Genomic DNA, 13,852 nt, shown 5'->3' on the forward strand with positions numbered 1-13,852 from the left:
CAGAGAGAGAACAAATGAGTTTCATTGTTTTCCTGATGTTGAATTAAGCAGCTAGTCTGGTTTTTCCTTTATACAGAACTAAAATCCACATCCAAGTGAATTACTAGGCTCTGCTTTAAACAAAAGAACATCATTGTCAAGACACAGGCTGTTTCATTTTTATCGTAGGAAGAGATGTTAAGTTAGGTTAATGTCTCCAGAAATTATTTATTCCAGAAAATCTCCTGTGCATTATATTGAAGCAGACTGGGAATTAGAAAGAATTAATCTGAAAGAAAAAATAACTGCTGCCTTCCTCAATAACAGCAGACTATGGTTATAGCCAACCCCCCCCCCCCCCATATACCTAAATAGTTAGGTCTTTTGGTCTTTATAGATACTGATACTTTACAGCTGTGTTCTATTATGTTGTTGTGTGTGCCCCAAAGAAGGTGACCCTACCTTCACACATGGTTTTTATGTCCATGATCATTTGAAGGTTAATGAGGAGGTCCTGGGAAAATACTGGGATGCTAGTGAAACGTACATGTAGACATGATCTCCTTTTCCCATGATCTTCCTGGTTTCGTAACAACCCTCTCTGCAGAGGGAGAGGGGATGTCCTAGATGCTGATGCTGGAGACCACATTCAAGCAGGTCCGGGAAGGGAAGAGGAGTGGCAGTTCAGTGGAAGAATAAGAATAAGGGGTAAAGTCCAGTGCCATAAATAGGGGTATGCCTCTGCATTAATCTCCTAAGGGGAAAGGACAGAGAGTTCTAACTTGACTTCTTTCAGATCCATTAATTCAGGGGTAGAAAAGGTCTTTGACAGATACTCCAAGAGCTCCCAATTTGCCACCTCAATTTTAGAAAACACTGAAACTGGAGAGTGAACAGAAGCTTTCTCCAGTCCATGTATTCAGAAAAAAAAAAGCTTGAGATAGACATGGATTGCTGTGAAAGTTAGTAGAAAAAGAGTTCAGTTCAGTTTCCCAGCCAATTTTCCTAACTTACACCCCTTGGTCCACAAGGAGACCAACCATTTGCCTACGAGAGGATTCTGGTGGGATTTCCGGCCCTAGCACACAGTAAGGTGTCCTGAGGTCTTCAGTAGCCTGGGGTCACCGTCTTGTCTCTGCCACACCCAGACTCAGAACATGGCAAGGAATGTACCTAAGCATAGATCATTCCATATAATTGGTTCCCTTGTCCCTCCCTGCTCTCCGTGGCTTTTCTTTTTTTTTTCCTGTTTCTCTATTTCTTTTGGTAGTGACATTTCCAAAGTGCAAGAAATCTTGATTGCAGTCACTGTGCTCCCTCAAACTCACTTATAATAATAATAGTTTGTGTTAGTAATTTCGCCATCCCACCCCATTTTCTGATCTATGAAATGTGGGATTAGGCTTTACCTCTACAGCTAATATCCTGTGATGCTAGCATACAAAATATGAGTGTTCCTAGGTACCCCAGGTTTCCTTAGTCATAGCTCAAAAGACATATGCAGAAGATCATTGTGACTTCTTATTGTTTTTTTTTTTTTTTTTTTTTTTTTTTTTTTTTTTTGCAGTGTGTTCTTTGTTTTGTTTCAAACATGGAAATAACTAGCCCAGATGAACACCTTTTTTTCAGCTTTATTTAATTTAAGATTTAAAAAATATATATTTGGCAGAGAGAAATCACAAGTAGGCAGAGAGGCAGGCAAAGAGAGAGGAGGAAGCAGGCTCCCTGCCAAGCAGAGAGTCCAATGAGGGACTCGATCCCAGGACCCTGAGATCATGACCTGAGCTGAAGGCAGAGGCTTAACCCACTGAACCACCCAAGCTTTATTTAATTTAGAGATAGATAGGGAGAGAAAGGGTGAGTGGTGGTAACGGGGGAGCAGATGAAGAGAGACGAGCAGACAGGGCTCAATCTCATGAACCTGAGATCATGACCCGAGTCAGACACTTAACCGAATGAGCCACCCTGGTGCCCTCAGATGAAAAATGTTTTTAGAGAGAAAGTTAGCTTGAGTGTTTTACGCAGTAGCAAACTGGTATATTTCTACAATATGTTTTCTGTTCTAGGCAAAATATTTACAATAGCATACAACAGAGTTGGAGGTAAACATACAAGAGCCACTGAGTATACATCTTCCCCCAATATATCGAAGCCATACAAATATCTGTCTCTGTGTAGCAGGAAGGATCTATGACAAGCATTATTTAAAATGCCTCACTTGTTGTCTTGGGTTTGGCAAGGTTATGGAGTCTTTGAGTTTAACTAGGGAGAAATGTGGGAGAAGTTGCCTTCTCATTGACAAAGCACGGTTAGCTCTCACCGTGAGGAAATGTACTCATTGATGACTGTCCCCCTGGGCAGAAAAGAATAGGAGTAGAAAAATCAGTGCCAAAATTATGAGTGAATGTTGAAACCAAGATGGATACAGAACAAATATGACCCCATATTTCTATGGTCTCGCCGGGAGGAATGTAGGCAAGCAAGGCAGAAGTTCGGTAGAAAATGTGCTGGTAAATGTTTGGTCTAGCACCCATCTGGAGGAGAAAGCATCAAATTTCTTCCCAAATAAACCTTTTCAGCTTTGTTGTTATGATTTTTTATTTTCTGTTACCCTTCTCCTAGATTTCCAGTCTCAAGACAGACAGGAGTTGTTCTCAATCTTTCTTTCCTCTAGCCTCCAGTGCAAAGGATCCATGGCTCTCTATCTGAAATGTCTTTTCGTTCCACCTCTTTCTTCCTATTGGTCTGCTTTCACCACCCTAATTTGGGTCTGAATGCAGAAACTAACCCCGAATGGATGTGCTCTGTCTTCTGTAGTCCCAGCACTCTTTGTTTGCATCTCTCCTATAATATTTATCAAATGGTGCCTTGCTTTGGTTGGGTTTGTATTTTTGTATGTCTTACATCCCCACTGGATCATAAATAGATGTCAGGCAATGTTTGCTTTATGCTCAATTTTTCCACAGCATTTAGCTCTCTGTACCTTGTACAATAGAGCCTCAGTATAGCTCATAAATTGAATTAAAAAGCTAATAAATCATTTCTCGAGGCCCAAGAATCCTATGGTGCCTGATGAGAGTAGAAGCAGAATACAAGTACAGATCTGAGCAGTGGTAGTAATAGTATTAATGACAACAACATTGACAGCAGCTCTGTTGAGCGCTTATAGATATCGAAACCCATCTGTCTCTCTCTCTCTCTCTCCATATATATATATGTATATATATATATATATATATATATATATATATACACATACACACACATACACATATCTCAGTTTATATGCATATAAAAATCATTTTCTTCTAAGAACAAACAAGTTGGAGTGTTATTTGTCCTTGTTTTTTACAGATATTTACATCATTTTACAGATTAAAAAATTGAGGAGCAGAGAATTTAAAACCCTATCCAAAGTCATTCATATAGCCTGTAAGCATCACGATTAAATTCCAGTGCCTGACTGCAGAGCCCACCATAAAGCAGGCTATTGTGTGCTTCAATCTCTCTAACTGTGGGGACAGTTAATAGAGATAATAGAGAGAAAGCATGTCTTGGGGTGTCCTCATGCTCTGTTTTCCTCCTACTCCTGCAAAACCTTTCCAACCCTTGAAGTAACTACTGTGGAGCTACCATAAGTGTCCCCCCGCCCCCAGCTCTGTGAGACCAGATCCCCAGCTTTGGCATCTGGCATTTTGCCAGCCCCTTGGAATGGGGCAGGAAAGTTGGGGTAAGTTTGTCCCCAGGAGGTGCACCAGGGCTCCTCCTGGCTCTAGGCTTCCCCATGGAACTCACACACTGGTTGGCGGAGACTCCCTATACACAATCAAAATGCAAACCAAGTATCAAGAGAGTGATGATGAAGAATGAAAGCTGTATCAGGATGTTGGAAGGGGGTGAGGGGCTGTTCTAGGTCAGGTGGTCAGAAAACAACTCTCCCTAAAGAGACAATTAATACAAGGTAAGAACATTTAGGGAAACACCCTGAATTCAGGCACTGCCTCTAATTAGAACATTCTTAATTCATTTGGTCTTTGCTGTCTTAGGAGGAAGAGTCAATTATACTAAAAATAGAATCTTAGAAAATAACTATTTTTGGCACCTGGGTGGCTCAGTGGGTTAAGCCTCTGCCTACGGCTCAGGTCATGATCTCAGGGTCCTGGGATTAAGTCCCGTATCAGGCTCTCTGTTCAGCAGGGAACCTGTCCCCCCCTTCCCCTTCCTGCCTCTATGCCTACTTGTGATCTCTGTCTGTCAAGTGAATAAATAAAATCTTAAAAAAAAAATAAAGAGTCTGAAAGAAGGGTGTCTTGGTGGGCTCAGTTAAGTGTCTGCCTTCAGCTCAGGCTCAGGTCACGATCCCAGGATCCTGGGATCAAGTCCCACATTGGGATCCCTGCTCAGTGGGGAAGCTGCTTTTCCCTCTCCCTCACCCCTACTCCTGCTTGTGCGCACATGCTCTTGTGCTCTCACTCAAATAAATAAATAACAACTAAAGAATAAAAGGAGTCTGAAAGGCCCTGTTGGGGCTAATATGGGCAAAGGCAGGAAATGGAGAATCTGTTTGGGACACACCCCTTCCCAGCCTCCTGAAGCCCACATTCTGAAAACCTTTCCAACTTTTCCACCTAGAGGCTCTCTTTGTTCCTCACCCACATCCTAGTGCTGGGGACCCCAAGCTCCCCTCTGCTGGAGTCCAAAAACTACTCCTAGCAAAGGGACTGACCCAGGCACTCGCAGAAAAGCCAGCATGTGTGTGCCCACACACACATGCACGCACACACACACATCAGCACGCATACACACATATATGAACATATACACAGATTTACAGATGCACTGAAAAATCGCATACACATCAGCGGGCACACACACAGAGGCACATACATATACCCACAGATACATACATGTGCACGCACACACACACACACAGATGCACACAGACAGAAACACACTTCAGAGTCTTCAAGTTCCCCTCATCTGGTTTCCTAAAAGAAAAGGGTCACAAAAAGGCCCACCAAGACACCCTTCTGAAAAGGGACACACACACACACACACACACAGGCACATCGATAGTTGCAGAGACAGACAGACATATAGACACACAAATACACATAAGCAAGGAATATTAACTATCTTGTGAGGGATATTTTGGGAGTCTTAAGTCAAAGGGAAATCTCCTATTATTAAATTTGAGGCAGTTGAGACTTTATCAACCCAAGTCAGGGGGAGGTCAGAGATGGGGGAGCTTTCTCAGTATTCTAGTGAGGAGGCCCCCCAGGCCATCATCTGCCCAACCTGTGCCCAAAAGCAGTCCTGTCCATCAGCAGCTTCTCAGTTTGATGTCCTTACGGTGTGGGTCTTAGCTTTCAGTCTCTGAAAAAGACATTTCAGGAATATATTTTAAAGCAGATTCCAGTCTATTATTAAAACACCTGTTCCTGTTCAATCTTGAGACCATTTGTGACATAGGAGGAATCACCAGGAGAGAGAAAGAAATGGTAGTACAATTTATTCGTTGTCTTACGATTCAGTTTTGAGGAGACTAATCCCCTGCATTTCCTGTCAAATAATTATGATAATTAATAAAACTCTTTCCCTTCATATTTATAAAATTACACTAAATGCAATAGATTAATTTCTTATATGTCACCGTTTGGGGCACAAAGCAAGAAGACAAGATAACATGACTTATTTCAATGCCATTCTCTGCGTTTTAGCCTCTGATAATCAAATTTCTACGACTGCATGGTCATTCGTGGATACATGTCCATTTCCGAAAAGCTCAGCAATTACCGGCTCTGCTGACATGATACAAGGGAATCCAAACATGCTTTGTTATTTACCTTAATACATCTTAGCCCTACTCTGTATTGATCATCTGCAAGCCCCTGTAATGAAACAGAGGACTTAAGCTCGGTAGTGGGAGTGTCCTTGCTGTTCTTCCTCATGCCCATCAAGTCCATTAAGAGAAACAGCTCAACAGCATCAGTTTTAGGTCAATGGCTTTTAAAGCAAAGATTCTCTACCACAGAAAGACTTTTCCCAGAAAGGCAGAGAGATGATACAGAAAATTGATACAGAGAAGCATATGTTGGAAAATAAGAGGAACACAACTGGCTTAATTATAAAATTCAATCCAAAAAAAAAAAAAAAAAAAGTCAAGCAGGCTAATCTTTTGAATTGCATAACATAGTTTCTATCTTTTCCATCCTTCCTTGCATCTTTCTTTTTATGGCTCCCTTTCATTTGTCCCATGAGACATGAATTATATCAGAATACAACTGAAAGAATTATGTCACAAAGGGTTGTAACTGGGCTCCACGGGTTGAACTCAGTTGGCAGAGAGGTAGGTCAGAAAATTAATTGATGTGGTCTTGTCAGAGGTTGCAAAGATCACGAGCTTTGGGTTGGAGAGAGGAGGCTGGCTTTGAGAATCCTCATCAGTCATTGGCTTGCAACGATATTTGAAGTTTGGTAAGAGAAGTCATTTAACTCCATCCTGGGAGTATAGAAACTGAGAGAAAGGAAATAAATGAGTAAAAAGGTTTGACAATATAACTGAAAGCAATTTGCAGATATCAACCTTTCAAGTACAGGTATTATGTTCACAATTTGTTCAATCAACAAATACTAATTGAGCATTGACTCTGCCATGTGTTGTGCCAAGCACTGCACATATAATGGTGAACAAGATTGGCAAAGCTCCTGCTCTCATGGAACATACAGTCTAGTGGGAGAAATAAACAATAAACATTTACATCCATTTTAATACTAGAGACAGATGTAATGAAGAAATATGAAACCATGAAATGAGCTAAAAGATATGTTACTTGAGATAACACTGTGTGCCCTGAGGGAAGAAAAAGAGGAGGGGGCCTGATTTGTAGCCTTTGGTGAGTTTGCAGTGTAAATTCTCCCACTGTGGATAATTTTGGCTTCATACATGACGTCACTGAACACAGAAACGGGATGAGATGTACTGGCTCACAGTTGCTTCTTGAAGTCTGGCACAAGCCTCTTCCAACATATCCCAAGTGAATGGAAGAGACTTCCATGAAAAGGCAACATTTGAGAGGAGACCTGTAAATAGAGAGGTACTCAGTAATGCAGACTGATGAGAACAGGGTGTTCCAGACAAAGGGAACAAGCACTGAGGCAGGGTCTTGCCTGATAAGTTAGTGGAACAAAAAAGAGGCTGATGTAGCTGGAGAAGAAGGAGCAGGAAGGAGAGGCAGAGCCAAGGTCATGGAGTGCTTTGTAGATCCCCGTAGGGTCTTCAGATGCTACTCAGGTGTGATGGGAAGTAGCTGGAGGGATATGAGCAGGACAAGATGTGTAATGTGACTTATCTCAGAAGGCTTCCTCAGGCTGCTCAGGTTGGGAGCCGGCAGGGGCAGGCAGGAGGGGAAGCAGAAAGACAAATTTAGAGCATTTGTCACTTATCTAGGTAAAAGATGATAGCAGATTGAATATGAGGGATGGGGGTAAAAGTGGTGAGAAGTCATATTTGGGATTTATCCATATTTAGATATCATCTGTCTTTCATATGCACATACATTCACATATGCATACATGCATATACATATACACACATTTATACATGCATATACATATACATATTTGAATTCCGGAAATTTTACTCCAGAGGCGATATGATTCGCCTGATGTTAAACACAGAGGAAATGGCAAAGCCAGAATGATGCAAAAGCCACATCACTACTGCTAGGGATGAGATGCTAATGGGGGAATAAGACTCTTTTGAACTACAGGGTTTGAAGATGAGCCTGACTAATAAGAGATTTGGGATATATTTTGAAGCTGAAATAGGCAGCATTTTCTTGTGAATTAGATCTGAAAAGCAGGATAAAGGGAAAGGTCAGTGATGTCTCCATAGATTTTATCTGGGCATCTGGACTAATAGTCTGGTCATAAAGTGTGTTGGAAAGTATTAGAGAAGAACATATTTATGGGGAAAAGCAAAGCATTTGGCTTTGGATATGCTGTTTGAAATCCCTCTTTGATAGCCAGGAGGCACCACGGGAGGTGGTTCGAGATGGAGTTGAGTTCGGGAAAGAGGCTGGGCCTATAGAAATCAACGTGGGAGTCATCAAGCTTGTAAATGGTACTTCACTCCATTGTATTAGATGAAAAACCTAATAAGTGTAGCCAGAGAAGATATGTGAAGAGACCCAATGCCTATAAAATTTACATGTTAGATGACAGGAGAATCCAGCAAAAGTGATTGAGAAATAAAGGACAGTGAAGTAAAAATAAAACAAGAGAATTCCAGTCTCCCAGAAGCCAAGAGAAAAATATGTTTCAAGAGGAGAATAGCCAGCTTTGCCAAATGCTCTTCAGAAATCAAGAAAGATAAACCTGAAAACTGACAATCAGATTCACCCACATAAGGGTCACTGCTGACCTTGACAGAGTTTCAGTGGAAAGGAGATTGGGGAGGGTGCTGGGGTGAAGCTTCATCGAAGTCATTTGAGAGAAAATGGTAGATAGGGCAATGGAGAAAGTCAATATAGAAAACACTTTCAACTTTTGTTTATAGCAGAGCCAAGAAATGACTTAGTAGCTATAAAAGCATGTGGAATCAAAAGAGTGATTTTTTAATAAAAATATTACAGCATATTTGTGTGCCAATTGCAGTGAACCACGGGGAAGGGAAACCAGTGATACTCTAGAGAAAGGAGAAAATCATAAGAACAAAGTCCTTGAGTGGCAGCTTAGGAAGAAATCCAGACAAGTGGAAGGGAATACTTTTCTCACACTGGAATGCAGACCATTCATCCACCAGAACAGGAAGAAAGACAGAGTATAAGGCTACAGAGGCAGCCCTGTGGAAGGTTGGTGGTGAACAGGGAAGGACACGGTCCTAGGATCGCTTCTATTTTCTTAGTGAAATGAGAAGCCAAGTGATCAACGAACAGCACATGGTGGAGACTAAGGTATATTAGAGGTTTGAAGGGTGAGGAAAAAGGGATAGCCGCCCTGTGGAGAACTGGGGAGTGAATCAGCTGTACGGCTGCCTGCCAGTGCTGAATGTTCACTTAAGATTTGCTATCATGAATACAATGTGAGGCCAGCCGCCAGTTAACATGGCTGCCAGCGTCCTCCAGTGAAATCCAGCTGTTGGAGGGTAGTTGAATCTGAACGTCGTTTGATTTCATCAGGTTTGGAGTTTTCTGAGGCACAGAAGGAGGAAAAGAGGGGCAAGGAAATAGATCAAAATGCATGGGAGCATGTATAATACAGACATACCTCATTTTACTGCATTCAATTTATTGGGCTTCACAGATATTGCTTGCCATATTTTTTTTTTTTAAACAAACTAAGGGTTGTGGCAACCCTACCTCAAGCCAGTCTGCCAGCTGCATTTGCTGCTATTCAGGTGTGTTTTTTTTCCAACAGCATTTGCTCATTTTGTGTCCTGGTGTCACATTTTGATAGTTCTCACAACATATCAGACATTTTTTCATTATTACATTTGTTATAGTAATCTGTGATCAATGATGACGACTCACTGAAGGCTCAGTTAGCTTTTCTTTTTTTAGCAATAAAGTATTTTTTAAATTAAGGTAAGTATATATCTTTTTAAACATAATGCTATTGCACACTTAATAGACTATGTAGTATAAATATTACTTTTATACTGCACCGAGAAACTAAAAAGTTTATTTGATTCAGTTTATTGTGACATTCACTTTATTGGAGTGGCCTGGGAACTGAACCCACCATACTTCCAAGGTATGCCTGTAATGGTCTACGGACTCTAAGCTATGCAGTGAGGAAAGTGTATGGTGGGGGGGGGGGGCGGAGGTACCCTTGTGATTGTAGGTACCAATGGATGTGAGAACCCTCGTGGGTCAGGGGTGAGGGGCATGAAAGGCAGTAGGTTGAAAATATAGAAGGAAAGGACCAGAAAGTAGAATAGTTCATTGAGATCTTGGAAGTGGTGCCCTTACAAATCATAACAAAGTAGACTGAGGAGTTTGTTTTTGTAATTATCAATTGTAGGCTTCGCCCCTAATAACTGAGCGGTAATCTTGGACAGGTAGGGCTCAGGCACTGGTATATTTTAAAAGTTTACCAGGTGATAACTCTGTATCCAGAGCTAGGAGCCACTGGCTTTTGGAATTGTATTTTAATAGGTATGGCACAAAGCCTGGGCATCAAGATTTTAGAAATCTCTTTTAGTTTTTTTACTTTTTTTCCAAAACTTCTATTGTAGCAAAATATACATAACATAAAGTTATTATCTTCATGGAATATCTGTTTCTTTTGCTTTCAATCTTTTTGTGTCTTTGAATCTAAAAGGAACCTCTTGTAGACTGCATGCAGATGAAGCGTGTGTTTTATCTGTTCTGTCAATAGCTATCTTTTGATTGGAAAGTTTAATTCATTTACATTTAAAGTAATTATTGATAAGGAAGGACTTTTGTCATTTTGCTATTTGTTTTCTATATGCCTTATAGCTATCTTGCCCCTTGTTTTTTGCATTAATATCTCCTTTTGGGTTTAGCGGGTTTTTTTTGTTTGTTTTCATATATGTATGAATGTATTTATTTATTTAGTAGAGAAATATTTAAATTCTTCTCTCATTCCTTTTTGTGTTTATTCTAGAGCCATTTCTTTTGGTTACCATGGGGATTGCATTTAATATCCTAAAGTTTGAACACTCTAATTTGAATTTATACCAGCTTAACTTCAGTAATATTTGAAAACTCTGCTTCTTTATAGCCCCGCCCCTACCTCTTTTCATTTGTTGAGGCCACAGAATTGTATCTTCATACATTATGGGCCCCCAAAACACAAGCTCCTTCCTTTAAATGCACTAACCTCTTAAATTATGTAGAAAACAAGATTTGGAGTTACAAACCAAAGCTACAATAATACTATCTTTTAGACTAGTAATCGTTTCGTTTTCTGGTTTTGTTTTTCTCTGGGAGTATGTGTAGCCAGCATAAGCATCATGACTGTAGTTCAAACAAACAAACAAACAAAAAACCACGGTTTATAGGCACGGTTATGAAAAGTTTCAGTATGAGGGCTGCAGACTCTTCCTAACTGAGCTCCAATGTGGACTTCTCCACTGTCCACTTTCTAGCTCACTTCTGGGGAGTTGCTTCATCTCTGTAAACCTCAGGTTATGATATGAATCCAAAAATTAAAGTTTGCTTAATGAGGTTTGTGCAAGGATCGATGTGATGTCTGTTCCATTCAGCAGCCTGATGTATCAGAAGGGCTTATTCAATGTTAACTGTTATATCATTGTCCCCCTTTGGGGTAATATGTAGATCTGGGGGGTTCAGGTCTTGTTCCAACAGTAACATGTTTTTGAGACTTTTAGGCAATTCATAACTTGTTTTAGGACATCAGTTTTCTTCTTTGAAAAATGAGAGGATGTTGAAGAATTGCAGTTCTCAAGCTTTATCCAACATCAGAATCATCAGAATCATCGGGAGCTTCCGATTCAGCAGCTCTGCTGTCATGTTTGAGAATTTGCATTTCTAATGAGTTCATTCTACCATCTATTGATATTTAGCAGAGGGTCAAGAACTTGTGTAGCCATGTCCAAAAATTAGTGAAATGAAAGAATTTAAAGAATCTGGAGTGCAAGACCAAGAATGCAAAGGCTGAAAGGAGTATTGGTGTTTGTACACTCCCCCCGTGTATACAGAAAAGAAGCTTAGAGAGGAGGCCCTGCAGGTCCAAGTCAATGCAAATCTAGAAAAACACCCTCATTTGGACCCCCTGTACAGGATTGCCCCCTTGTTTCCTTCAGCTCATGCAGCACCTGGAAAACAGGTTTAATAACTTGGACCTAATTGTAGCAGTGTTTGATCAGCCAGATCCCCAACCAGAGGGTGTAAATGGGATAACAATAAAAATAATAATTAACATTTATTGAGTCTTTACCAAACGCCAAGTGTACAGAAATAAACTATAGGCCACTGGCTGTCACCAGTGTTTGTCATTCGTTACCATTATTAACACTTTCTAATAACTTCTGAAAATCCCCAGAGATGTCTCATGTGCGCTCACAGATGAGTTGGTATCTCTGCCAAGTGGTTTTTTTTTTTTTTTTTCCCCTCCAGTTTATGTCCCTTCCGTGATATTGGATGCTGAAGTTGTCCATGGAGGATTGGCTGCCTATACCATTTAGGGTGGCTGTTCACCACCACCTTGAGGGCTCTCCCTTGAGAATATGATGAGCTGGACACATACCTCCCCGCCTCCAATCACAGGTACAGCCCTCTGGAGCCTTCAGTGTGCCAAAGCCTCTCTGTGTTTCAGGCAGATAGTGGAGGACCTCGGAAGCACCTGCCCAAACTAAAAAGCTCCTGCTCCCTCAGGGAGATAGCGTCACAGAGATAGCGCTGTCTAGATTTCTGACTCAAACAGACTTTGAGTTTCTGAGCCAGGTGCAGGTGATGGGAAAAGTGATACAGGGTCTTCCCGCTTTCATCCCCTTTCAGGATGATTGGTTTGCTCACTCTCCTTTTCATCGGTTAAGCGTTTGTCCGTTGCCAATTGGGTTTCTCAATTTAGTATCAATAACCTGATTTAAAGGGAATTCCTTTAAGAATTTGATGCTCCTAGAGCCAGAGAATCAGTTTTTGGTGTTTTTATGATTGCCTTTGTCTGCGATTTATGAATATGTAAGTGAGAATTGACAGATGCTGAATCAAAGGACTGCTTAGCAATTTTTAGGTTTTTTATTTGAATGAATTTTAGAATTACAGAAAAGCCGAGAATAGTCTGAAGTTCTTTTTTATTCCTCACCCAGCTTCCACTGAAGCTAACATCTTGTATATAACCATTGCACATTCTTGATGTCAAATTTTCTTATTCTGATGTTAACCTTAATTACTTGGTTAAGGTGATATCTGCTGGTTTCTCCACAAAGTTATAATCTTTCCCTTTGTAATTAATAAATACCTCAGGAGAGATACTCTAAGATGATCCAAAGATCCTTTCTTTTCCCTCAAACTGCCCTCCATCCATTTTAGCTGCACTATTTTTTTTATCTTATCTGCAATAATTACTGTGGTATTTGCCTAATAGCAATTTCTTATTTCTTTCTCTCTCCATTTCTTAGTTAGAGATAGAATTCTTTTATAAGGAAGAATTCATTCAGTCCTCTAGCTGTATCAGTATGGACTTACGGGTATCCATGTTTTAGTCTGTGGGTTAAAATCCAATGCTATCATTATTTGTATTATTGCTCTAATTGTTCCACTTTGGCCATTAGGAGCTGCAGTGGGTTGGCTCCTGCAGCAGAATAAATTTTTACTGGAAACTTGGATTAATGTCATTCCTTTTTAATTGTAGATTGTGCACCTCCATAGCATTATAATCACGTGTGGACCTTGTTAAAATATAATCCTTATCTCCAGTCTCCATGTTCTGATTCAAGAGATAGGGTTCGGGCCCTGTAATCTTCATTTTAACAAAATTCCTGACGGATTGTTAAAACTACTGGGCCTCAGAACATATGTGAAGAAGGCTGGCTGACTTAGAGACAATGTTTCATTGTATATTCTCCAGATTTTGTATCCATGTATCTTTATATATTTCCATCTACATTTTTATCAATCTAGTTACCTACCTTACACACACACACACACACACACACACACACACACACACACGATTTGTTACTAGATATTTTGTTTTATAAGTTGCTTTGTTTTCATCATTAATTTCATGAAACTCTTTGCATGTTAATGAAAATGCTTTTGCAGTCCCATTTTCAATGGCTATTATATTTCGGGCATCAGAGCTTGTTAGATTCATTTATTATTATAATGTTGTGCATATAGATCTCAAATATAATGGATTATTTCTTAAGAGTACATTT

Source organism: Mustela lutreola, chromosome 3, assembly GCF_030435805.1.
Source record: "Mustela lutreola isolate mMusLut2 chromosome 3, mMusLut2.pri, whole genome shotgun sequence".
NCBI lineage: Eukaryota > Metazoa > Chordata > Mammalia > Carnivora > Mustelidae > Mustela > Mustela lutreola.